Source organism: Anabrus simplex, chromosome 9 (genome assembly GCF_040414725.1).
Source record: "Anabrus simplex isolate iqAnaSimp1 chromosome 9, ASM4041472v1, whole genome shotgun sequence".
NCBI classification, from domain to species: domain Eukaryota; kingdom Metazoa; phylum Arthropoda; class Insecta; order Orthoptera; family Tettigoniidae; genus Anabrus; species Anabrus simplex.
Window position 1 is genome coordinate 83880440 of NC_090273.1, and position 25803 is coordinate 83906242.

A 25803-nucleotide genomic window follows, 5' to 3' on the forward strand; every position below is an offset into this window, starting at 1 on the left:
AGGAAGAGGGAAGGAAGCGACCGTGGCCTTCAGTTAGGTACCATCCCGACATTTGCCTGGAGGAAAAGTGGGAAACCACGGAGAACCATTTCGAGGATGGCTGAGGTGGGAATCGAACCCACCTCTATTCAGTTGACCTTCCGAGGCTGAGGGGACCCCGTTCCAGCCCTCGTATCACTTTTCAAATTTCGTGGCTGAGCCGGGAAACAAACCCGGGCCTCCGAGGGTGGCAGCTAATCACCCTAACCACTACACCACAGAGGCGGACAGAAAGGAAAACAGACTACAGTGAATTCGTGACGAGATTTTGGGAGGGAAAGAAGAAGAAGAAGAAGAAGAAGAAGAAGAAGAAGAAGAAGAAGGGAAAGCCATCAGACGAAGATAACAAGTTCAAACACACTCTTTAATTGGGTATAACGACGAAAGAAAGAAAGAAAGAAAGAAAGAAAGAAAGAAAGAAATAATAATAATAATAATAATAATAATAATAATAATAATAATAATAATAATAATAATAATAATAATATACAATGCATGTGTAAAAGTGGAGCCGACTTAACTAGCTCAGACGATAGAAGTTCTGGCCTTCTAGGTCTACGTTGGTGGGTTCGATCCCGTGTCAGTACAACGGTATTTCAAGGTGAACAAATACGCCAGGCTCTTGTCGGTAGATTCACTGGCACACAAAATAACTCCTCCGGGATACAATCCAAAAACCGCACAAATTGTTAATGGGACAAACATTTAATATTATTATTAAGTAGGAAATAGAAAGGTATCATAGAAAGCTGTGGTCATATTGCACAGTCAAACCTCGTATGAATATAATTTAAATTCACCTTGACTCTGTCTAGTTAGCAGCATATTGAGTAGCTTTGTTTGTAGAGCTGTAGTTTTCTCATGTCACCACACCGAACACAACATGGCCGGAAACTGAGGCTAAAGGGATTTCTTTACCACGGTCATTTGATCACGGAGAAGTGAGCGACTTATGCTAACTGCGACTTGTCTGGTTTCCAGTTTCACCGTCAGCTGTAAGAGGATTGTGACAACACCAACACTCTGTCACCTCTTCTGGCAGGATCTAGTAGCCCGTAACGTGGAGGGAGACCAGATACTTTCCTAAGTGTATATGGACCTTGAAATGCGCATCTGTCAAAAATGTAAGCTAGCGGTCATCGTAGGAAGTAAATGTAACATTTCCGTTCTAAGTTATTATTATTATTATTATTATTATTATTATTATTATTATTATTATTATTATTATTGAAGCCTCCGTGGCTCAGGTGGCAGCGCACCGGCCTCTCACCGCTGGGTTCCGTGGTTCAAATCCCGGTCACTCCATGTGAGATTTGTGCTGGATAAAGCGGAGGCGGGACAGGTTTTTCTCCGGGTACTCCGGTTTTCCCTGTCATATTTCCTTCCAGCAACACTGTCTAATATCATTTCATTTCATCTGTCCTTCATTAATCGTTCCCCCAGAGGAGTACAACAGGCTTCGGCAGCCGGCACTGTTCCTATCCTCGCCGCTAGATGGGCACTCCATTCATTCCATTCTTGACCCGGTCGAATGACTGGAAACAGGGAAACAGGCTGTGGATTTTCATTATTATTATTATTATTATTATTATTATTATTATTATTATTATTATTATTATTATTATTATTATTATTATTATTATTATTACACTGACTGACAGAGCAAATGCAACACCAAGAAGGAGTGGTCAGAACGTTATGCCAAATGCAGGGTAGACTGACGTCACTGAGGTATGCTCATGATGTGAAATGCGCCGCTGTGCTGCGCACGTAGCGAACGATAAATGGGACACGGCGTTGGCGAATGGCCCACTTCGTACCGTGATTTCTCAGCCGACAGTCATTGTAGAACGTGTTGTCGTGTGCCACAGGACACGTGTATAGCTAAGAATGCCAGGTGTCGGTGCGACGTAAAGCCCCTAGCAAAAAAAAAAAAAAAAAAAAAAAAAAATGCCAGGCCGCCGTCAACGGAGGCATTTCCAGCAGACAGACGACTTTACGAGGGGTATGGTGATCGGGCTCAGAAGGGCAGGTTGGTCGCTTCGTCAAATCGCAGCCGATACCCATAGGGATGTGTCCACGGTGCAGCGCCTGTGGCGAAGATGGTTGGCGCAGGGACATGTGGCACGTGCGAGGGGTCCAGGCGCAGCCCGAGTGACGTCAGCACGCGAGGATCGGCGCATCCGCCGCCAAGCGGTGGCAGCCCCGCACGCCACGTCAACCGCCATTCTTCAGCATGTGCAAGACACCCTGGCTGTTCCAATATCGACCAGAACAATTTCCCGTCGATTGGTTGAAGGAGGCCTGCACTCCCGGCGTCCGCTCAGAAGACTACCATTGACTCCACAGCATAGACGTGCACGCCTGGCATGGTGCCGGGCTAGAGCGACTTGGATGAGGGAATGGCGGAACGTCGTGTTCTCCGATGAGTCACGCTTCTGTTCTGTCAGTGATAGTCACCGCAGACGAGTGTGGCGTCGGCGTGGATAAAGGTCAAATCCGGCAGTAACTGTGGAGCGCCCTACCGCTAGACAACGCGGCATCATGGTTTGGGGCGCTATTGCGTATGATTCCACGTCACCTCTAGTGCGTATTCAAGGCACGTTAAATGCCCACCGCTACGTGCAGCATGTGCTGCGGCCGGTGGCACTCCCGTACCTTCAGGGGCTGCCCAATGCTCTGTTTCAGTTTCAACAGGATAATGCCCGCCCACACACTGCTCGCATCTCCCAACAGGCTCTACGAGGTGTACAGATGCTTCCGTGGCCAGCGTACTCTCCGGATCTCTCACCAATCGAACACGTGTGGGATCTCATTGGACGCCGTTTGCAAACTCTGCCCCAGCTTCGTACGGACGACCAACTGTGGCAAATGGTTGACAGAGAATGGAGAACCATCCCTCAGGACACCATCCGCACTCTTATTGACTCTGTACCTCGACGTGTTTCTGCGTGCATCGCCGCTCGCGGTGGTCCTACATCCTACTGAGTCGATGCCGTGCGCATTGTGTAACCTGCATATCGGTTTGAAATAAACATCAATTATTCGTCCGTGCCGTCTCTGTTTTTTCCCCAACTTTCATCCCTTTCGAACCACTCCTTCTTGGTGTTGCATTTGCTCTGTCAGTCAGTGTATTATTATTATTATTATTATTATTATTATTATTATTATTATTATTAGAGGAGCCGTGCTGCTCCGCAGCGTTCGTTATAAATAGGCCAGATGTCTTGATATGCAATTGAACGGGCGAGTTGGCCGTGCGATTAGGGCCGCACAGCTCTGAGCTTGCATCCGGGAGATAGTGGGTTCGAACCCCACTGTCGACAGCCCTGAAGATTGTTTTCCGTGGTTTCCCATTTAAACACCAGGCAAATGCTGAGCCTGTGCCTTAATTAAGACCACGGGGCACCTTCCTTCCCACTCTTAGGACTTTCCTATCCTATCGTCGACATAAGACCTACCTATCTGCGTCGGTGCGTCGTAAAGTAAATATTGTAATAATAGATATGCAATTGCTCCATGCTCTGCCCAGGGAATTTCGTAATGTGTACGTTTAGAATTTGTATTACCTGTCAATTACGTATCAAAGTTTTTTTTAGATTTCTTTATTGTGACGTTGATTTATATTTTACGAACTGTTTTGTAGTTTTAATTTTTTTTTTGTTCTTCAAGCCTTGTCCTTGTTGCAACCCATATTGTCTGGGAAGTAGCTGATCGCTTCAAATACCGGAAAATAATAAAAGTAAGTGATAACTGTATGCATTTACGCGTCACCCTATAGATATGATGTAGGCCTACATCATTCCAATTGTCATTGAGACTGTCACCAACCAGCCTAGCGAACCTGAAAACTGGAGATTAAACACTAACCTCGACCATTTTTCACCCCTTCTCATCTCCCTGCGGCAGAGGTAGCTGAACTTCGACTCAAATGTCATCCGGACTGTCAATATTCATCTCAACGACCCGAAAATCATGGATTCAACACTAATATAGGTCGTTTTAGGTTATTTTTACGTGTCACACCATCTCCACACCACTTCTAGGGGTGCTTGGTATGTCTCACCCCGCCACAATGTTTTTCTCCAGATGGTATTAAATCAAATGTGTACCAAGTTTGGTTGAAATTGAAGTTTTACCTACGGCTACTTGTCATTTGGAATCTTTTAACATCGGGCGAGTTGGCCGTGCGGTTAGGGACGCGCAGCTGTGAGCTTGCATCCGGGAGATAGTGGGATCGAACCCCACTGTCGGCAGCCCTGAAGATGGTTTTCCGTGTTTTTCCATTTTCACATCAGGCAAATGCTGGTGCTATACCTTAATTAAGGCCACGGCCGCTTCCTTCCAACTCTTAGGCATTTCCTATCCCATCGTCGCCATAAGACCTATCTGTGTCGGTGCGACGTAAAGCAAGTAGCAAAAAAAAAAAAAAAAAAAAAAAAAGAATCTTTTAAGTTCTCTGGTATCTTTACGTAAAAATATTGCTCCTTAACTGCATGCAAGCCGCCAAGTACAGAATGTATTGTGGGCTAGGAGCAAGCCTTCGCGAGCAATTACTGGAGTGGTCATTTAATGATTTGATTTTAGGATTACTCAAAGTTGACTGATCTTACAGACCTATCAATGCCTCATGATTCACCGTCAGGTAATTCCAGAGAGAATAAAACAAAAATGAACGAAATCGGTCCAGTAGAACGGACGGATCGACTGGACAAAGCTGTTCTTAGTCAACTTTTTAAAATGTATAAACTAGTGGACCCGTGCCGTTCCGCAGCATTCCTTATAAATACATAGGTCAGATAACTCGTCATGATTTGCCTGCCTTTTCAACAGTTTTATGAACATTTAATACCAGTAATACAATTTCTAACACTTGTTTCTATACAATAGTCTCTATGCTTCGACCATTCGCCGTATCTGGATCTTAACATTTTTAAACGATCTTGCCCGAGATAGTGCAACATACAATGGCCGTAGCTGAATACTGGTTCGGGTAAGTTGACGCTCACTTTTTCAAGAGGTTGTCCCTGTGTTTTATTAATGGTCATACAGAAGGCTAGTCGACTTGATACTTTCCCGTCTGTACGTGCAGTACGTAGACTCGCGTAGACTCTTCTTTTAGCAGCATGTACGTTATTAGGAACGTTCTGCCATCTGTTGAGCAGTCTATATTCAGAAGCTGGAGAAGGTCAGAGAATTAAAAAGTATCTAGCAGAGAATAGTATTCTTCCATCATCAGAGGAAGTGTATGCTCTTTTACTTCACAGGTAGTAATCAAACGTGGCTGCACGCAATGACATTACGAAAGATGAAAATTACATAATCAGAATACTGATGAAACTGTTAGTCGCTTAGCAACCTGCTAAGTACAGAATGTATTGCGGGTTAGGGTAAGCCTTCGCCTGCAATTATTGGAGTGATTATTTAATGATCTGATTTTATGATGACTCAAAGTTGGCTGAACTTAGAGACATCAATGTCTCTTGATTCACCGGCAGATAATTCCGAAGAGAATAAAATAAAAATGAAGCCAATCGGTCCAGTAGAACGGACGGACGGATTTGCCAAAGCTATTTTAGTAAACTCTTTTAATATAGGCTAGATTATTATTATTATTATTATTATTATTATTATTATTATTATTATTATTATTATTATTATTATTATTATTATTATTCCTTCATCGTTATGCCCAACTAAGAAGCGCGATTGAACATATTTAGCTCATGTCGTTGTCTTTCTGTTCTCTCAAAATCTCTTCATCTTCTGGCTGTGGCTTTTCTTGCAATCTTCTGACCAAGTTTTGTTGATAGTAATGCTTGGATGATGTTTAAAGCGGTGATTGTCGACTAATTTTCTGAACTTAGATCTGTCTAATACAACGTCATCTGTATTACCTATTTCCTGAATATCTTTTCCAACTTCAAGTAGCCATATTTTTTTTAGTTTCATTGATAGGGCAAGGTTCAGAGTTCTTTTGGTCAATCTCTGATTACTCATTCTGAGAATATGTCCATAAGACTCCAAATTTATTTTCCTAAATGTGTCTGAGATTTTCTCTGAGTGTTGGTACAGGTCATGAGATTTCCCTATCACCCAAATTCCCCCTGTACAGACTGGTCAAAAAAAAATTCTTAAAATGTTTCTTTCTTGCTTTTCTACATCTTTAATCAATGACCTGTTTCCAATTATCATTGTTTCAGATTCATACTGAACCCTTTAGGTCCATATAGAGGGATACCTACCTTTCTTACCTATCAGCAAAGTTCATGAGATCTGTCTCTTGGGTCGTATCGGGTTCTTCGTCACTTGCTGAGGTAAAGGTAGGGTTCAGTAATTCTAATCTATCTACTGGAATGAAAGGTCTGTTTAAAATATTCCTATTTATTCAGGAAAATTCTGAAGCAATCTGATATGTCAACGGTATCATAGAAGTCAATTGTGTCCACTGGACACCACAATCATTTTTACATAAACGTCAGAACACTGGTGTGAGACTTTAACGTAACTGCCTGACGGGCATTCATACTAGAAACCATTGTCTCAAATATTAATCATTTAAGAAAGGAAAGTCTGGAAATCCTTAAATTCGGCTTCCATGTGAGACCACATGTACCATCATAGTGATTCGTTATGGTCCAGCTCTCGTAACACGAACTCTGGACTCTGGGTATAATTAAGGCCGTCCAATCGGTGTGTGCCACACAGTGGTTCTACGGCATGGACCCTTAATTGAATCGATGTGACCTGCGTCTATGTTATGGACCGACATCTAATCTTCTAAGTTATTTTAAAGTCATTGTGGATGATGACCGCAAGGAAATGATGCTGCAATGGCATATGGCCCTAATCCAAGTCACTGAGGTTGATGACCCCCTGACCATCCAAGTTTCTAGGCTGAAGGCTAAACACAATTAAGTTACATCGGTTGATGTCCAAAGTTTCCACTTTACTATCCCCAGCACATTCACTGCTCAATCAATCAAAGTTCAATAATTACAACAATAGCAATGCTCACAAACTTTGTGGCAGTAAAATCCATTTTCTTCGGATATGTCCCCTTAATCGTTACTTTATATTTAAATATTCCCCCAGAAAAACAAACTAAAATTTCCAGAATGCATCTCCAAGTTATTCGCTTGATTAAAGTTATTTCAAAATGCGGTTTCACTGGATTTAATAATTTAATAAATTTAAATGATTTGACGAAATGTTAACGAACAACAAATTTTATCTCCGCGGACTCTGGTTTCTTCACAAATTCCTACGCAGCTGTGATGTAAATTCAATCTTGTGATGTTTATCTGGCTGGAAAAGAATTGTTACATAATTCATGTCCAGTTATATATCTTGTCTCCTGATCTCACACTTTTAAAATCTAATCTAGCTCTAACCGTTATTAACACTTGGATATCCTAATAATATACGTACAAACCAAACAACTCGCCATATAATTACGATGTCATCTCTCGTCATACCATTTATGAATTTTGCACACCCCTCACAGACAAACCGATCATCACAACCATCGCTCTATATTTTGGACAACCCTGAATTTGGTTACTCTGTTCCTTATACTCAAAGTTCGTGATTTCAAATGTTCATTATGTCCCCAATTAAACAAATTTTACAGTATTTCACAATGCTCATATCATTACCGGCTATGAATTTCAACTAAATCCAGCATTTTAACGTTTTCCCCGGCCGAGAATACAGTACAATCTCAATTCCACGCCTGTCCCGTTATCACAGCTGAGGCCTCTCGTCCCCAAGTTCGCTTGGCAGTAACATGAAACACCTGGTTTATTCCAGTTGACTGGCTTCTCAAAATGCTCATCTTTTAAACTCTGCCGACATAATTAAACAAATACGATATTCTATCCAACAAATGCACAGATTATGCTTCAAGATGCCCACACTAATTTTACGCGTCGCAAATTCACTGCTATGGATTTCTATGTATTTCTTTCCATTCCCAACATTATAAAATATACCTCGGGCTATCGTGTCCCGGCTTCAATGACAGGACTCTAACCTGATTCGCACATCTCATCTCAACTCATATAAAACATTCCTCGGGCTTCCATGTCCCGGCTTCAATGACAGGTCCAACCTGATTCACAAATCTCATATCAACAAAACTAACCTCTGTTTCCCAGCTCCACAATTATCATCGACAAAGAACTGGAATAAAATCCTTACTAGAAATCTCGACGTCTAATATCGCACAACGAATTAATCATGAATAACTTCGCATAAATGATATCGTATTTAATAACTTGATTTTTACGAACAAAATGACTGAAACATTCTACTAGATCTTTTTATTGTCAGTCGGACACAGTTTAAAAATGGGCCTAGAAAACGTTTCTCTCCGTGACCAAATTCATCACCCTAGGTTCTCACCCGACAGCGCGCTTCCACTCGATTGAAAATGAGTGACCATGGATTTCTACATTATTAACTCAAATTGCAGACAGGAAAAATTTACGTCGACTGAACATCTTCATTTGGCATCACAAAATATAGGCAGTACACTCACACGGATGACGATCTACATTGGACGTGATATCACTTCGGAACCCTATTCAATAACTTTTACAACATTATACGGCACTCGCAAGACTTCAAAATTTTTATCCATGTGGAAAATAAAACAAATGACTGTTTTAGTCGTACTCTCACATTTACAAAACTTAGTAGGGGTGACCACTGCGTCGTATATCCCCATTCAAATATACTTTTAGAGATCATGAGACAAGATATAAGAGGTAGTAAGATGGAAAGTCACCTACCTCATGTAGTCACACCATTGTTCGTCATAGGGCTCACCTGCGACCTTGGCATTTTATTTAGCCATTTTTACATTCATGGCTGTACAGATCATTATGTTTCTTCAGGTTTCCTGGAATAAAGCATAAAAAAGAAGAAAATACCCTTCACTTGTTTGCTGAGCGCACACGATGGACTATAATAATTTCCGCACACGAATTACTTAATCACATTAGAATTTATTCAGTACTTTGACCGTCCTATCTGGTACAATTATTTCACTCAAGAAAACTATCTCCTCATGGAGACAAGACCTAGCCACAATGGCTAAAATCTGCAGTTGAACTCAGTCTACTTTCGTTGGTTGGATTTCGCAGAGCAGCTAAACAATTTTTCGTCCACTTTGTATCACAAATGCCGGAGAAGGAGACTTCGTCATGGCGTCCCTTCATATTTATAGCAGTTACCCCCTCTCTTCGGATATTTCCCTTTGCCGCCAAGAAATTTTCTGACTTACCTAAACTGTAATTTCAAGAGTTTTGAAAGTGACTGCATGCTTGCTACATTTCTGGCGGTAGTGTTCATGGACATTTAAAATGTATACGGGTTCGATTTGTGAGATGATTGACCTCCTTTGATAGGCACTATATTTTTTTGACTTGGCTTGGATCACGCCATGTACACGCGCTTTGAAATAGTTCACAAAAATGACTTGAGATTCTTCCGCCGTCGACACGTGTGGCTGACGTCACGTACCCCAGAGCGTGGGACCGAAGGTAATCACCCCCTCGTCACGTGTCAAATCCATGCTATCAAGAATCCAACTTTAAGTTTAATTGTTAATTTATGCATAATGTTCTTAGGGCACAAAGGTCATGGGTTCAATACAGTACTTCAGGATTGATTACAGTGTTATAATGTCTTAATTTTTCATTTCGGGATTTATATTTTTAATTATATCTGTTAGAAGTAACAGACATGAAAGTAGCAAGAATGATTGCTGGTACAAACAGGTGGGAACAATGGCAGGAGGGTACTCGGAATGAGGAGATAAAGGCTAATTTAGGAATGAACTCGATGGATGAAGCTGTACGCATAAACCGGCTTCGGTGGTGGGGTCATGTGAGGCGAATGGAGGAGGATAGGTTACATAGGAGAATAATGGACTCTGCTGTGGAGGGTAAGAGAAGTAGAGGGAGACCAAGACGACGATGGTTAGACTCAGTTTCTAATGATTTAAAGATAAGAGGTATAGAACTTAATGAGGCCACAACACTAGTTGCAAATCGATGATTGTGGCGAAGTTTAGTAAATTCTCAGAGGCTTGCAGACTGAACGCTGAAAGGCATAACAGTCTATAATTATAATGTATGTATTGCACCCATAAGCGAATTTACGTAATTAATTTACAAATTAAAAGTTGAATATTTCGCATATGGGATACTACAGTAGGCTGGCAATCCAGCAGTCACAAAGGAACTTTCTGGCGCCAGTCAGACGGCAAGTGAATCCACAAAACTCTCCTTAGAGCACGTCCAACTTGTAAACCACCCTAACGATTCCATCCAATAAATTTTATGACACCGCCTAGGAGTGGCGACTTTCTTCTGGTTCTCACGAGAAAATCACGCGTTGAGGCCTGACCTACTTAGCTAGGACAAAAGGGACAACGACAATACCCGCCAATCCTTGGGAGGAAAGGGAAGTATCCACTTTACGAAGAGCGCGAAAGTCTCAGCCAATCACAAAATTCTAAATTTGAATGAACTGTCATAAGCGGGAATCTACAATCAGTATTTCGCGATCTGAAGCCCGGTGTGGTGGTGAAAAACAGTGTCCTGACGTCTTTATAATATTTGGAAAATTATCAGTGCGAATCTGTGGTTAATTAGTGCCTAATTAATAAAATTTAACTTCACACGGAGGAGTAAGAGGACCCAGAAGAACGAACTGTCATGGCGGGATGGAGCCATTCACCGGAAGAAAATAACACCAGTGACGCGCGCCGTCGTGTGGATTATCCTGTGATCATTTCCCACGGCGCAATATTACATGTAAGTCAGACTGAAATTAGGAAGATTTGTACATAAATTTCGGAAACTCTAACCTACGGATGTACGATAAAGCGCTCCTGAGGGCTAGATCATTACGCCACATCCCTTCCACGGAACTATTTTCTAGGTGGGGGGAGAACTCTTTACAAAACCCAGCGACCAGGGGGTTGATTTCTCAGTGTTTCTTGAGTTTCTCAGTGTGTCTTGAGTTTTCGCAGTGGTTCTTGAGTACTCTCGGTGAAACTTCAGTTTGACAGTGTGAATCAGAGCGACAATGTGACAGAGTGTGACAGCTAATTTAGTTAGTCAGCTTTACTTTTGGCTGGTAAGAAAGTGATTAGAGACACCTGTAGGCATTTTGAGAAAGCCTTGTATTATTTTACTTGGGAGAGTAACACTTCAGAAATGAACACTTTAACAAACTCTTACTATTTATGCAGAGATAACAGACAAGAGCTACACTTTCAACACTTGGCTTAAATAAACTCACATTACGAGTCGAGAGGAACAAGTCCATGTTTTCAGCATAATTACATAAAACCTCTCTAACCCACGGGTAGTTTCACATTTGTTATAAGCATAAATTTCTCCACAACATTGGAACTGTATTTAGCTTGCTTTTTATCATTTAATAAACTGTTTGGCAAGCGAGATGTTTACGGGGAGAAACTTGTAAAGGCAGACAGGGAGGAGAATGACTTTTCTTTAATGAAGGCCGCAGTGGTAACCTTGAGCAAACAGTTATGTCCCGTTGGGGTGAATGTACGGTAAGCTGCTATGTAAACAAAAGCTGAGAGAACGGTGGCAGACCAACAGGTGATTTCCAGGCTGGTAGCGGGGACGACCGTCTAACTTCACGACAGGAGTCTGCAGTGGAGTGCGAGAAATACGAGTGTTTTCTGTCAACGTAAGCGTGTGTTACGCCATGGCAAATATGTGTCAAATTTGCGTGTGTAAAAATTTGGAATACCACATCAGCTTGAAGATGGAATTCTAAATTCACCATGACCGAGGCTGGAGGGTGAGCCAACATGCTGCCATCACACAGGTATGAGCATCAATAAATAATGTAAATAAATAATGTAGGACCGTGACTAATCGATGATCAATGTAGCTTAGAGTATTAGGTAGGATTGTAAATAGTTCACATCTTTTAAATAATCATAATTGTAACTATAATAATAATAATAATAATAATAATAATAATAATAATAATAATAATAGGGTTATTTGTGCACTTCGTTTAGGTAGATGTTGTTTGCGTGTTCTGTAGTATGTCACTTTGACAGTTTAGGAAGCTATGATATTTGATCTATGAGTGTAATGCCGATTTATAAGTAATTTTTAATATTCATCATGTTATTATATCGTTGGTTTTGAGTCATATTTTGTTGGAGTTTTGATCTTGTAGACGCCACCTCGATGATTTTAATGTTTATTTTTGCTTTTATGCGCATTCAGCTTGTTTTATGTTGTCGGATCATCCTTCAGATGACCGCGTCTGATAGTACTTATCCCGTGTCTTTTGCGACGATTTTTGGTAGACGCGAGTATTTATTTCTGTGTAGTTGCGGTTACACATCTTTCAACATCTGTGTTTTGAGAGGCAATCTCGCCACTTTTTTTTATATAGAAACAGTGAGTGCCAGGAAACCATTGATGAGTCAGCTCTAATATTTTTTTGTGAGATGCGAAGCAGAGAATGATCAAGAGATCGAGCTAGATGATTAATATCCCTGATGATCTACGTTGATAATGGAAATATGATATTTGGACCATGTCATGAACTGTCGTAAGAAGTCGTAATGTGCACGACAGATATTATGCCCGCCGGATACGAGCGAGGCCGTATTGTAAGAATAATGAATAATAAAGACGTCGAGAATTAATGAGCAAAGAGAATCGTGAGATGAATAATTTAACCAAGAGTGTTAAATGTGTTACGACATGGGTTATGATTGTAGGCAGAAGCCTGTATTTGTTTAAATAATTCCAGGGAAAGTAGATGCTCGGCAAATATGCTAGCCATTGTACAATGTGAGCAGAGCGACGAGTCAATGTATTTTTTTTCAATAGTCATGTAAAGTCATGGATGACATGAAATAACAGTAATTATTGTCCACAAAGGTTAAATAGTATCATGGCCAGACATTTATCGTCTGAGGTTAGAGATTGCCGTCATATTCGCAATGTTTTGCTACTCGCAGCGGGGTATATTTTTATGGAGACTCCGATTTTATTTTGCGCATTTCATCCTTATTAATTCCAGTAGGCCGCGATGGTGGGATCTAGTTTTGCTTATTTTATTTCTTTCTGGGTGTACTTTATTTCCGTTTATTTGTAGGACGTAAGCGTATGTGAATTATTTATATTTGATTTGATGTAAATAGATAGGTGTAGATAGGCTAGTTTTGATTTTGTATTTTCTTTGTCGGAGCAATGTTTCTCCATTTAACAGATTTAATGATGTAAATAAGATTTCAGATGTTAGGTTAATGGATCGTCGATTAGGTCACAGTCGAAACGATAGTAGTGGCAGGACGAATAGAAGTACATAGTGTGACGACTTCTGCTGTTTGACATGTTCCTACACTACGTGGCGCTGGTGTAGGTAAACAGGGATCAGCTGTCCTTGAACATGTGATTTTAAATGAGATCTGATGTGACTTAAGTCGGAATTTATCGTTTAAATAAATTATTTAAAACCGTGTATTTATTATTGTTATGTTTCAGGAATGTGCATTCTCTGTGCTGACCGATGACTGTGTTTCGTGCAAATTAAGATTATAGTGTTCCTTGTTTTGAAAGTAATATGTGACAAATTTGTAGAAAATATTTTACATTTAGTAATGATTTAATCACATTACTTCTGAAATTGTTTCGTCAGTGTCTTAACGAATATGTCAAACGGGTATGTGTGTATAGAGCTATTTCATTAGGCCCCTAATTCACCACAAAATCAAACTCAGTTGCAATTATCGGCTATAACCTTAAAACAATATGTTCGACTGTGAGTGTACATGCTGCGTAATATAAACGCATTAAAACTGCAGGCACCCACATGATTGTTACGTACCGGTATGTCATACATATGTAAATCCTGCATAACTACCGGTACTTAAGTTAAATTATATATTAACATGCTCAAATTAATGAATCTTATCAGCACTTCACCCCATCAGCCAGTTAACAGGACACCTTGGACATTTTCCGGGTATGTTTTGCGGTCATATAAGCTTGCACTTCTTTCCGTACTTCTTTTGTTCGGAAATAAAATCGGCATCGTATGTAGTGAAAAATTAATTTTGGTACCAAGTCCTGAGCATGTTCAGTACAGCACCCAAGTCTATAAGAAACAGTAATTGAAGGTAAACTATCCAGGCGTTCTTGAAATATTTCACCCCATATGCTTCTTGTACACCAATATTTCTCACAACAACTTCTTCTACATGAGAAAACATAAATAATAATTCACTCGATGGATAAATAAGATAGTTGGATGCGTTAAAATATTCTTCTAGACTTGTTAGGTCCTCCTCTGTATTGTTTTGCATAGAACCAATACATGCTGTACAGCCTATCACTTCGCTTGCATGTTTAACAATATACCCACAGAACTGATGAATGACATTAATTTTTGAACTGGTGAAAGGAGCTATTTGTTCATCTTCCCAACTTGATATGGTAGACCGAGCTAGTTGGCCGTGCGGTTAGGGGCACGCGGCTGTGAGCTTGCATCCGGAAGATAGTGGGTTCGAATCCCACTGTCGGCAGCCCTGAATATGGTTTTCCGTGGTTTCCTATTTTCACACCAGGCAAATTCTGGGGCTGTACCTTAATTAAGGCCACGGCCGCTTCCTTCCAACTCCTAGGCCTTTCCTATCCTATCATAGCTATAAGACCTATCTGTGTCGGTGCGACGTAAAGCAACTAGCAAAAAAAGAAAATTGTGGCTGATCAAAGCTAAGCGTGCTGTGACTTTTTTCCTGAGCAGTACTTGTGATTTTGGCATTCTCTTTGACAACAGCTTTTGCCATGGCTCTAATCTGACTGAAAAATTATGATAAGGGTACTATCACTTTAAGGCAGATGTTGACGTGGGATAGCCTTCGACCACTTTGAGAACAGAGTAGGATCTTTTGGGGGTGAAATAAAAATGACGCTTATCATTCGAATGTTTATTGTTACCTGAATTACAACCCGGGACATTGCAAGTTGTAGGCATATTCACATGCGGTAGTAAATTGAAGCATATGTCTAAGTATACGTTCTACTTCTAAAATGCATAATCTTTTTCACTTTTCAGTTCATGAAAAGTTAATGCCAGCTATTTGCACGTATACAACTGGAGAATGTATAAAACTACTGGAAAAGACCACAAACTGTTTGCACACTTCCACAGTAAGCCGACGAAAAGCGCGCGTACTTGGCCCTTTTATCAACAGCAGCGCTGCAGGTGGCGGAGAACATGTACACCATGTCTGTTAACATGTGATTCAGAGGGAGTCGTCACACTATTCATTTCTATTCGTCCTGGTAGTGGTATGCTCATACCAGGCATTTAAGTAATTACCAATTTTTTTTTAAATCCACTACATTTTATTTAGAAATGAAGCGATCTTTAATAAACCAATTGTATAAACTGCCGCAATGAATGAGGTAAACAAGATGGCATCTGCCTCCATCTAGTGGTGGTACCACAAATAATAAGTTGATAATGAAATGCAGTTAGCGGCAAATTCAATAGAAATTTCAATGTACAAGGATCGCTATCATTTAAAATGTTAACATCAGGCACTTGGCCTAATCTTTTGGATTATTTTTAAGCAGTCCAGTCTATCACAGATATGCAAGTGAAGTTTAAAATTTAGATGAGTGGTTGTAACACTCAGATTGATGTTTCAATAATTTATTTGTTTAATCATGAGGTGTTTTAATCAGACAATGGTCATGTAGGAAATGAAGGGTGATGTTCATGGTTGTTTTTCTTCGAATTATTCCTGATGTGATACACTTGGTTAGTGCAGGCCATGATTATTTTAAAGTTGGGTATTTTACCAAATGAGCCACATGTGATAAATATTTGATAACTCCTATGAGTCAGTGGATTGATGACGTAACTAATTACTTTATTATGATTCAACTATTTTAATTTAGTTTGGAGAGATATTTTCTACGTAATACCATTCTGTAGTTCAAGAAGGTGGTCTTTCTGACCAGAGTTTAAAACTGAGTCATGGTATTAACTTGGAGACAGTGACAACATAGTCTGGAATTATTTAATCAATGTGTTTGACCTTCAGTCAGTTTATTAGGCAGATTATGGTGTTAGTGTAAGACAGATCTTCAATCTTTAATTTTCTTAGTCTCATTTAGTTCATTTGTTTACATTTTTCACTAGTTCAGTTTACGTTCATTCCTTTTGGCACTTTGCATTTTATTCAATAAATCAGTCTTTTATTTAAATTTTAATTCAGTCTTTGGGTACCGTCATTTTTAGTTAGTTTACCCCTCTTTTCATTTCCTCACTCCTTGATCGTCGGGTGGCCTCTCTTCGGGGATAGCGGACGGTCACGACTGAGGAAGAAGAGTCTACATGCAGCGGTGAGTATGACTTACATGTCATTCATTACAGGAGCAGCCGGCGCACAGAAGAAGGAAGAGTTCACCGCAGTTGTTGCCTTGAAAAGGGCACAGTATGTATAATTATATCTGCTCCAAGTGAGTCTGTATATTCTTCGAAGTTTAGAGACCCTTTCTTTGTTTACTTCACGACTGAGTCCTGAAGGTTGGATGACTTCTCCCAGGTATTTGGGTTATTTTGCCATATTGGGTTTTCATTCGTTGTTCATCTAGGTACCGCAGGGGAGTTTTTATGATATGAGATCTGGAGTCTTGTTCTGGATGCATTTTCATGGAGTTTTTCAGTGGATACAATCGCTTCCTCTCTGCTAATGGACAACACTGAGCGAAGTCCAAACACTGTAAATTAATTTTGTTCTCACGTAATCTGCCAAGGATTATTCCTTTAACTATTTTCCCCAAGGTCTCATCACTTTTTTCAAAACAAGATGAAACAATAAAGGGGACTTACCCATTTCCTTGTCGGACTCGTGTTTTAACATCAAATGGTTCAGACAATTCCCCTAAGAATTTAACCTTGGAAATAGTGCCTGTTAGTGTTTGCATTATTAATTCTCTTGTTTTCCTGTCTACTTTGAATTCTTCCAGTACAAGGAAAAGTGTCGGTCTATCTATAGAGTCATATGTCTTTGGGAAGTCCACGAAAGTAATCACCCTTTTGCGAATTTGTAGGATGGTCTTGAGGTTAAGAATCTGTTCTGCGCACGACCTGCCTTTCCTCAACCCTACCTGATATTCTCCAATCAAATAATCTATTTGTATTTCATGTCTTTTTAGTAGGAGTTTTGAAAGAATTTTCTAGGTGACTGCTAGTAGGGAAATACCTCTGTAGTTATTTATGTCAGTTATATCCCCTTTTTTATGTAATGGGTGAATTATTGCACACTTCCAGTCTTCAGGAATTGTTTCACTGGTCCAGATATCTGTAAGAATTTTATGGATTTTATGAGCGAGATTTCTACCACCTAGTTTCCACATTTCGGCAATTTTACCATCTTCCCCTGGAGCTTTTTTTTGGACTCGTGTATGATGGGTTCAACTTATGATTATTATTAGTATTATGATACATTTTTCTACTTGTTTAACGTCATACTAACACAAGTATACTGCTTCTGAACACAGGTAATAATAATAATAATAATAATAATAATAATAATAATAATAATAATAATAATAATAATAATAATAATAATAATAATAATAATAATAATAATAATCGTATGGCCTCAGCTACCGTGGGCAAATATTTCAATTTGATGCCATCTGGCTGTATGCTCGTCAATTTTGACGTTCCGTTTTACTCTAGGCCTACTAGATGGCAGACCGTGTAAACCAAAATTCTCTTGAGCGTCTAAGCCTGAGATTGAATGAATTTTGTCGGGTAAACACCAAATGTGTCCCCAGAGATTTTTTACATGCCGACATCGTACGACATGTAGTGTCGAATGGACTCTTTTCCGCCCTTCAAAAATCCGACTACCTCTTCATACACCGTCTAGGGATCCAGAAGCCGACACTCTACCACTGATCTACAGAGGCAGCTTGAACACAGGTAGCCCCAAGGACTCAGTATAACCACCTAAGTTATTATCATAATAGTGATCAGTAGCGCCCGCATTCTTATGTAATTATCAAGGCCAGGATTTGGATGATCTAAACATGTTTAAAAAGTGATCTATAACATGACGACAAAAGTCTAGCAAAATGATCCGAAAATTAAAAAGTGACATAAATTGTACGATCAATTTACTAATCGAGTTGGTACAACCTATATTTATGTTATAGACATTATGATAAGCTTTTGGGCTTATGTCATGTCAAGTAAAAAACCTCGATGTCAACGAGGACAACACCGTCAACTTATTTTTTTCGCCTGGCCGGGTGACGCCTCACCTATATCACGCAGCTAGCCGGCCACAACAAAGCATATCGGCCAGACGCCAAGAAGGAAGTCGGCCTCCCCAACCATGCTCACCTGCATCATTCCCGTTATTGAACCTACCATCTCAGAAGACGACGTTTGCCGTGCACTCCGTTCAGCCAACTTCGAAGTCCACGATGTTTACCGGCTGTTGGATGGCTCCAACTTAACACCGTCATCGCAGATTCTCCTATACCTACCAACGCGGGACGACTGGAAGCGCCTCCTCGCCACCGGAGTCAGCATACATTACCGCTTCTACCTCGTGGAGCCTACTCCTCCACCCATCTTGGCCCAACTCGCTGCAGATCCAACTACTCTGCCCGTCGTTACCACTACTCAACTTCATACACCGTCACAACCTTCATCGCCTTCCGTTGCCATTTACCTCACCACTACAACCGTCACCGCCACCACCACCACCACCACCACCACTACGATGTCCGCGCATACCTCTTCCTATATTCCCGTCACTACGATCACGCCTTGCCACCCTTCACCTATAATGTCATCATCCCTCCCTCTTTCCTCGACTCCCGCACAACCTAGTCTCCAACAACTCCCGGCCACCCCATTGGATTCGACCACAGCAGCACCGCCACCGACTCTACAATCCCCACCAGACAACGCCGAAGCAGCTGCTGCCACATCGTCAACATCACCGCCGCCACCTACATCTCTCCGCGATATGCCTAGCTGCGTGCTCCGTGGCATAGACCCTAGCATCTCTGACCAGGACATACTTCGTGAACTTCGAACAACAACAGGAATCTCCGCCCGACGTGCGTCTCGGATACAGAACAGCTCCGGCCCTACCTACATGGTTTGCCTCCACCTTCCAACGGCAGCAGACGTCCAACACCTGATCGAAAACGGCGCCCATATTTACCGCCATCATTACCGAGTGGAGCCTTCTCGTTCCCCACCCCGACCTGTTCGCTATCCTTCCACCGCTGCCCACTGTCGCACCCGGCCAGCTCCTCCTACCTTTCAACCTCGTCAACCCGTCTGTCCACCCCTGCCCCCCCCCCCGAAATCTTTCCGATGCCAGATCTCTTTCGACTCCTCACCACTTCACTTTGTAATCTCACCGCCACCCTCCACCTCCTAACCTCAACTAACCTTCCCGCTCCACACACATCTCCTATCATTTCTCACTTCGTTTACCCACCTTCCTTCTCCATCACATATTCTTGACCCGCCTGCATCTCTTGGCCAGAGAGAGGGCGTAACCCTCTAAGTGGCCCGCCCCACCCCTTCAGGGTGGGGAATGAAAACTTTAGAAAAAAAGAAAAAAGAAACAAGGTGATATTCTTTACGTTTCGTAGAGAACTTTGCTCAACTGATCAGGAGGAAGATTTCTGCAATTGGAGGTGTCTCTCCTGAAATGTGGACAAACTTTCTTTAGTTCTTAGATAGACAAAGCATTGTGAAGATTCTCAAGTCCCTGTATTCACCTTCACTTAGAGTTGCGATCATATCCAATAGCACACGTGTAACTGCTTAAAAAAATCCTCAAACATGTAAGCAAATGACTCAAAAAGTATAAAATAATCTAATAATAATAATAATGCTATTTGTTTTACGTCCCACTAACTACTCTTTTACGGTTTTCGGAGACGCCGAGGTGCCGGAATTTAGTCCCGCAGGAGTTCTTTTACGTGCCAGTAAATCTACCGACACGAGGCTGACGTATTTGAGCACCTTCAAATACCACCGGTCTGAGCCAGGATCGAACCTGCCAAGTTGGGATCAGAAGGCCAGCGCCTTAACCGTCTGAGCCACTCAGCCCGGCATAAAATAATCTAATAAATTCCATAAAAAAAGACCAAATAATGGCGAATAATTTTTGAAAATGACCTAAAATACAAAATATGACCTAATACATTACCATTTCTACAATGTAGGAACTATGATCAAGATTTCTCTATTAGCATTGGCTGATGTGAACTAATTAAAAGATAACATGTCATCAAAATCACAGCCTTGGTAATTAAATATTCCACTCATTTACTTGTAGTCAACAGAAGATGAAATACATACAGTATATATTTTCAAAAGACATCCGTTTTCTTTCTTTCTTAATCTGTTTACCCTCCAGGGTTGGTTTTTTCCCTCAGACTCAGTGAGGAATCCCGCCTCTACCACCTCAAGGTCAGTGTCCTGGAGCGTGAGACGTTAGGCCGGGGATACAACTGGGGAGGATGCCCAGTACCTCGCCCAGGCAGCCTCACCTGCTATGCTGAATAGGGGCCTGTGGGGAAAGAGCGGAAAGGATAGACAAGGAGGAGGGAAGGAAACATGAAATGTCGTATGGCTTTTAGTGCCGGGATATCCCAGGACGGGTTCGGCTCGCCAGGTGCAGGTCTTTCTATTTGACTTCCATAGGTGACCTGCGCGTCGTGATGAGGATGAAACGATGACGAAGACAACACATACGCCCAGCCCCCGTGCCGGATGAATTAACCAATTAATATTAAAATTCCCGACCCGGCCGGGAATCGAACCCGGGACCCTCTGAACCGAAGGTCAGTACGCAGACCGTTCAGCCAAGGAGTCGGACAAGAGGGAAGTGACCGTGGCCTTAAGTTAGGTACCATCCCGGCATTTGCCTGGAGGAGAAATGGGAAACCACGGGAAATCACTTCAAGGATGGCTGAGGAGGGAATCGAACTCCCCTCTACTTATTTGACCTCCTCAGGCTGAGTGGACCCCGTTCCAGCCCTCGTACCACTTTTGAAATTTCGTGGCAGAGCCGGGAATCGAACCCGAGCCCCTGGGGGTGGCAGGTAATCACGCTAACCACTACACCACAGAGGCGGCAGACATCAGTTTACAGACTGTAAATGACCACGAGGATCCTGAATTTTTTTACAATTTAGGCGATGATAACGGAAAATATAAAGTGATGATTTTAAATTGTCACTGGATATTTTAAAATGTCCACTATACTATTTTCCAGTGGCTTGCGCTTGATCCCAAGCTTTTTCAGTATTTCCCGTGAATGCAAGGGTACACTGCCCTTTCTTCCGAATAGCAGACTCATCACGGACCAGTGTTCTGGGCGAATGTCATGTCTCTTACTCAGATATGAGATACATGGTTCATAAATGCTCTTCTTCTCCTGATCAACTTCCTTGGCCTGGGATAAGTCTCAAACCGGATGGTTGGATCAAGAATAACAGCTGTCTGATTTTGCTGGTGAATGGTAACAATATTTGTTCTGTTGGACCCCGTGGAAGAGATACAGAGTAGCCTACTTCTTCATAAACTTTAAATCTCTCAGTGCAGAGGCTAAGGTTGTTCTCACTCTGTGAAAATGGACATCCCTTAGAAATTTTCCTTTGCGGCGGTATCTTAACACATAACCATGAGTTTCATTCTCGTCACAGTTTGGATGACGGCAGCGGATTGTGCTAAGACATCTCCCAGGAACTGCTCGAACTTTGGTTACAATCAGCACCACAGAGACTAGCGCTTTATAAACCTAAGGGTAAATATATTTTACTGCAAGACCACTGAACTTGACTGAACTCGTGCAAGACTTAATTTTATGTATGCTTCTTGATTTTTAAGATGAAAGCAAGACAATGCAATCTGCTTGTGTACATCCGTTTAGTTTGCATGAGGAGACCCGCCGAATCCTGTCCGGATACGGAATGGAAACTTCTAACCACCTACTCTATCGGAATACTGAGACACCATTCGTTTATCCCATAATTCGGATTATCAAAATTTGTCCAAGCTTCAGTGTTAATCTGTGGCTGTACGGTAATCACCTCTTGTAACATTACTCCTTTTCTACGTAGTAGCCTGAGTTTGATGCAAGAGAGTGCAAAATAAATATACTGGGGATATATTGGTAATTACGCCGAGTTTTTATTACATAAACAATCCTGGGTAGGTGGATGATCTAGTTATACGTCTTCTCCTGTTACAACTTTGGGTACTACCACTGCCTTCGTGATCACGACATCACGAGGGCAATGGTACTACCATCACCACACGATAGCGCTTTATAAACCTAAGAGTAAATATATTTTACTGCAAGACCACTGATCATGACTGAACTTGTGCAAGACTTAACTTTATGTATGCTTCTTGACTTTTTTAAAAGATTAAGAGCCCATAACCATCCCGAAGAAGAAGTAGAAGAATAAGAACAAGAAAATGTTTAAGATGAAAGCAAGAGAATACAATCTGCTGGTGTACATCTGTTTAGTTTTCCTGCTTTACTATAAACGTACAGGCAAACAGTGATTGTCATATGATTACTTCCTTATTTTGTACTTGTAATGGAAAGATAATTGGTCGAGTGTTTCTAAAGATGACAAACTGATATAACAGTAGAGCAAAAGTTCATGTTTTCCTCCAATGATGAATGCAAGCAAGTGAATCATTTTGTAAGAGCGAAATTGCAATAAATATATTATTTTTGGACTGTGTCCTTCAAGCATCAGCAAGATGAGATCAGTTAAATCTGTAAGTAATTTTTTAAATACTAGAAATTAATTTTCAACGTACTAGGTAGAATTTAGTACATACGGTATAGTGCATGTCGGAGAGTTGTTCTAAGTTCAGAACGAAAATCGATAGCCAAACACCAGTGTAAACTGAAATCACAATTTTCCAATTTCGCGACGGATGCTCTACCAGTTGAGCTATGGTAGAATAGGTGTTGGAAAGGATCTGAGGTAGGTCACTGAATTTTTGAAATAGTCTTTCAAACCGTACGAGGACAAATACGGCTAATTCTGTAGCTTCATGGTTCTTAATGTTAGATAAAAAATTAAGTAAATTCTTGTGGTAAATGTTTAGTTATTTTTTCTTTATTAGATAGACGACTCCTCTTCTTCTTCTTTTTCTTCTTATTCTATATGCCACGCCCAGTCTCCACAGCTGCAGGACGTTTGCGATCGATATGGACAGTGACGTCTATCTTCAGCAACACGGTAGATTTGTTCAACAGTTCTTTTTCCAGTCAAGTCTTGAATGTTCTTGAGACACGATGTTCTTTTTCTGCGTACTCCTCGCTTTCTTTCAATTTTGCCTTTTAAAATCTTTCACCACGTAACACATGCTCCAAGCACGCAAGTTTTCTGTATTTGATGGTGGCCAGCAGATTTCTTTGAGAGTGTGATCTCTGCAATATCTGTTCATTAGAGACATGCTCTATCCATGATACTTTTCAATGAAACCACATTTCTAGAGTTTCCAGCCTTTTTATTGTGGTTGTTTTCGAAGTCCAAAATTCAGCTCCATCTAAAGCAGAATTTAACCATACGCTGTCTCAGTTTTAAATTTAAGGCGTTATCACACATTAAAACATTCATTTTCTTACACACTAATCTCGCCATTTCTTCTTCTTCTTCTTCTTCTTCTTCAAGTGCCATCTCCTCTCAGAAGGTCGGCTACCATCATAGAGATTCTTGGTGTAAATAATACAGCGCGGAACAGCTCAATATTGGAATAGTTGAACCAAGTTTTCAGATCATCAATCCAAGAAATGCGTCTTCTTCCTGGTCTGTTGTACCTTCCCTTGAATGACCAGCTGCGGTAGATGATATTTCACTCCCCGCATCACATGACCGAGATACAGTAGCTTTCTGATTTTGACAGTATTGTATATTTCCTTTCTGTTTCCCTTTCACCTCATAACCATGGAGTTAGTAAATAATACACTAGAGGTAGCACTGCGTTGCAGTCGCGTGCGAAGTTGAACGAGCGCGCTGTTTGGTAAACGGTGGATTGTTTGGCACTGTCACTACTGGAGCTTCTCGATACATTGAAGTCTTATACTTCTCTTAAGGAAAATGTCAACTCTCCTGACCAGCTTACGGTTACACAGGGAGGTTCATAAAGGGCAATGGCGTATCATTTCACAGGTATGTTTATTTGAAATTCATTTTTGTGCGAATAACATTATCATTTGTGTGACACTTATCGTCATGTGGATTGGCCTACTTGCGCTGACTTCGCGGTTTCTTTTCCTGTCGACGTGGATGAGATTCTTTGGACTTTACCATGAAGACTGAAATTAATGTTCTAGGAAATATAAGGGAAGACATTTTTCTTTCACTGAATGGTCATGTCTTTGAAAGCGAATATCCAGGATATCCAGTGAAAGGGTATACGAGTATAGGCCTATGTATGCATCGTGTTGGCAGATCATACATGCATGATCCCAATGTTCGAAGTAGGTTTACAAAAACAATTTTATTTCGTAACCAAGAGGTTGATACACTGTTACTCTTCATTATAATCGGAAAGTAATATTGATTTCTCAACATATTTCTTACAGCGCTGATTGTTTTGTTGACGGAAATAATTGGCTCCACATGGCCATGATTACTCAGTGTTTTGAGGTTAACCTGACGTATTTCTTTTCCTTTCTTGTAATACCACTGATCTGCATGATACTGAGCGAGCGTTTGCGGGTTTTGGGTCGCGTAGCTGAGAACTTGCATTCGGAAGATGGTGGGTTCGAACTCCACCACCCTGTAGCCCTGAGGATGATTTTCCGTGGTTTCCCATGTTACACCAGGCTGTGCATTAAATAAGGTCACGTCCGCTTCCTTCCCACTCCTAGCCCTTTCCTATCACATCGTCTCCATAAGACCTATCTGTGTCGGTGCGAAGTAAAGCAAATTGTAAACAAACAAAATATTATTGTAATGATTTTTTCGGTTCTCTTTGATCTGATCATTTACCGCTCTCACTTTCCATTAAAGGAAGCCATTTTCTTCTTCTTAATCTGTTTACCCTTCAGGGTTGGTTTTTATCTCGGACTCAGCGAGGGATCCTACCTCTACCGCCTCAAGGGCAGTGTCCTGGAGCTTCAGACTTTGGGCCAGGTGATACAACTGGGGAGGATGACCAGTACCTCACCCAGGCGTCCTCACCTGCTATGATGAACAGGGGTCTTGATGGGGGATGGGAAGATTGGAAGGAATAGACAAGCAAGTGGGAAGGAAGCGGCCGTAGCCTTAAGTTAGGTACCATCCAGGTATTTGCCTAGAGGAGAAGTGGGAAACCACGGAAAATCACTTCCGAACTGATCCAGGATCGAACCTGCCAACTTGGACTCAGAAGGCCAGCGCCTTAACCGGCGATGGCACTATTTTGTCTACTTTGCTCCAAAATCTCGCCAACGCTTTTAGGCCTAAAAACTCGCTTATTCGCTTCGTACGAGAGAGAATCTTTTCGGTCGTTGACCAAAATTATGTCGATGTCCTGTCCATTTATTACATTTACACAAAAGATAGCGAAATATACGTATCCCCACTCTAAAAGTAAGTATGGATTCGAACCCACCTCTACTCATTTGACCTCCCGAGGCTGAGTGGACCCCGTTCCAGCCCTCGTACACTTTTC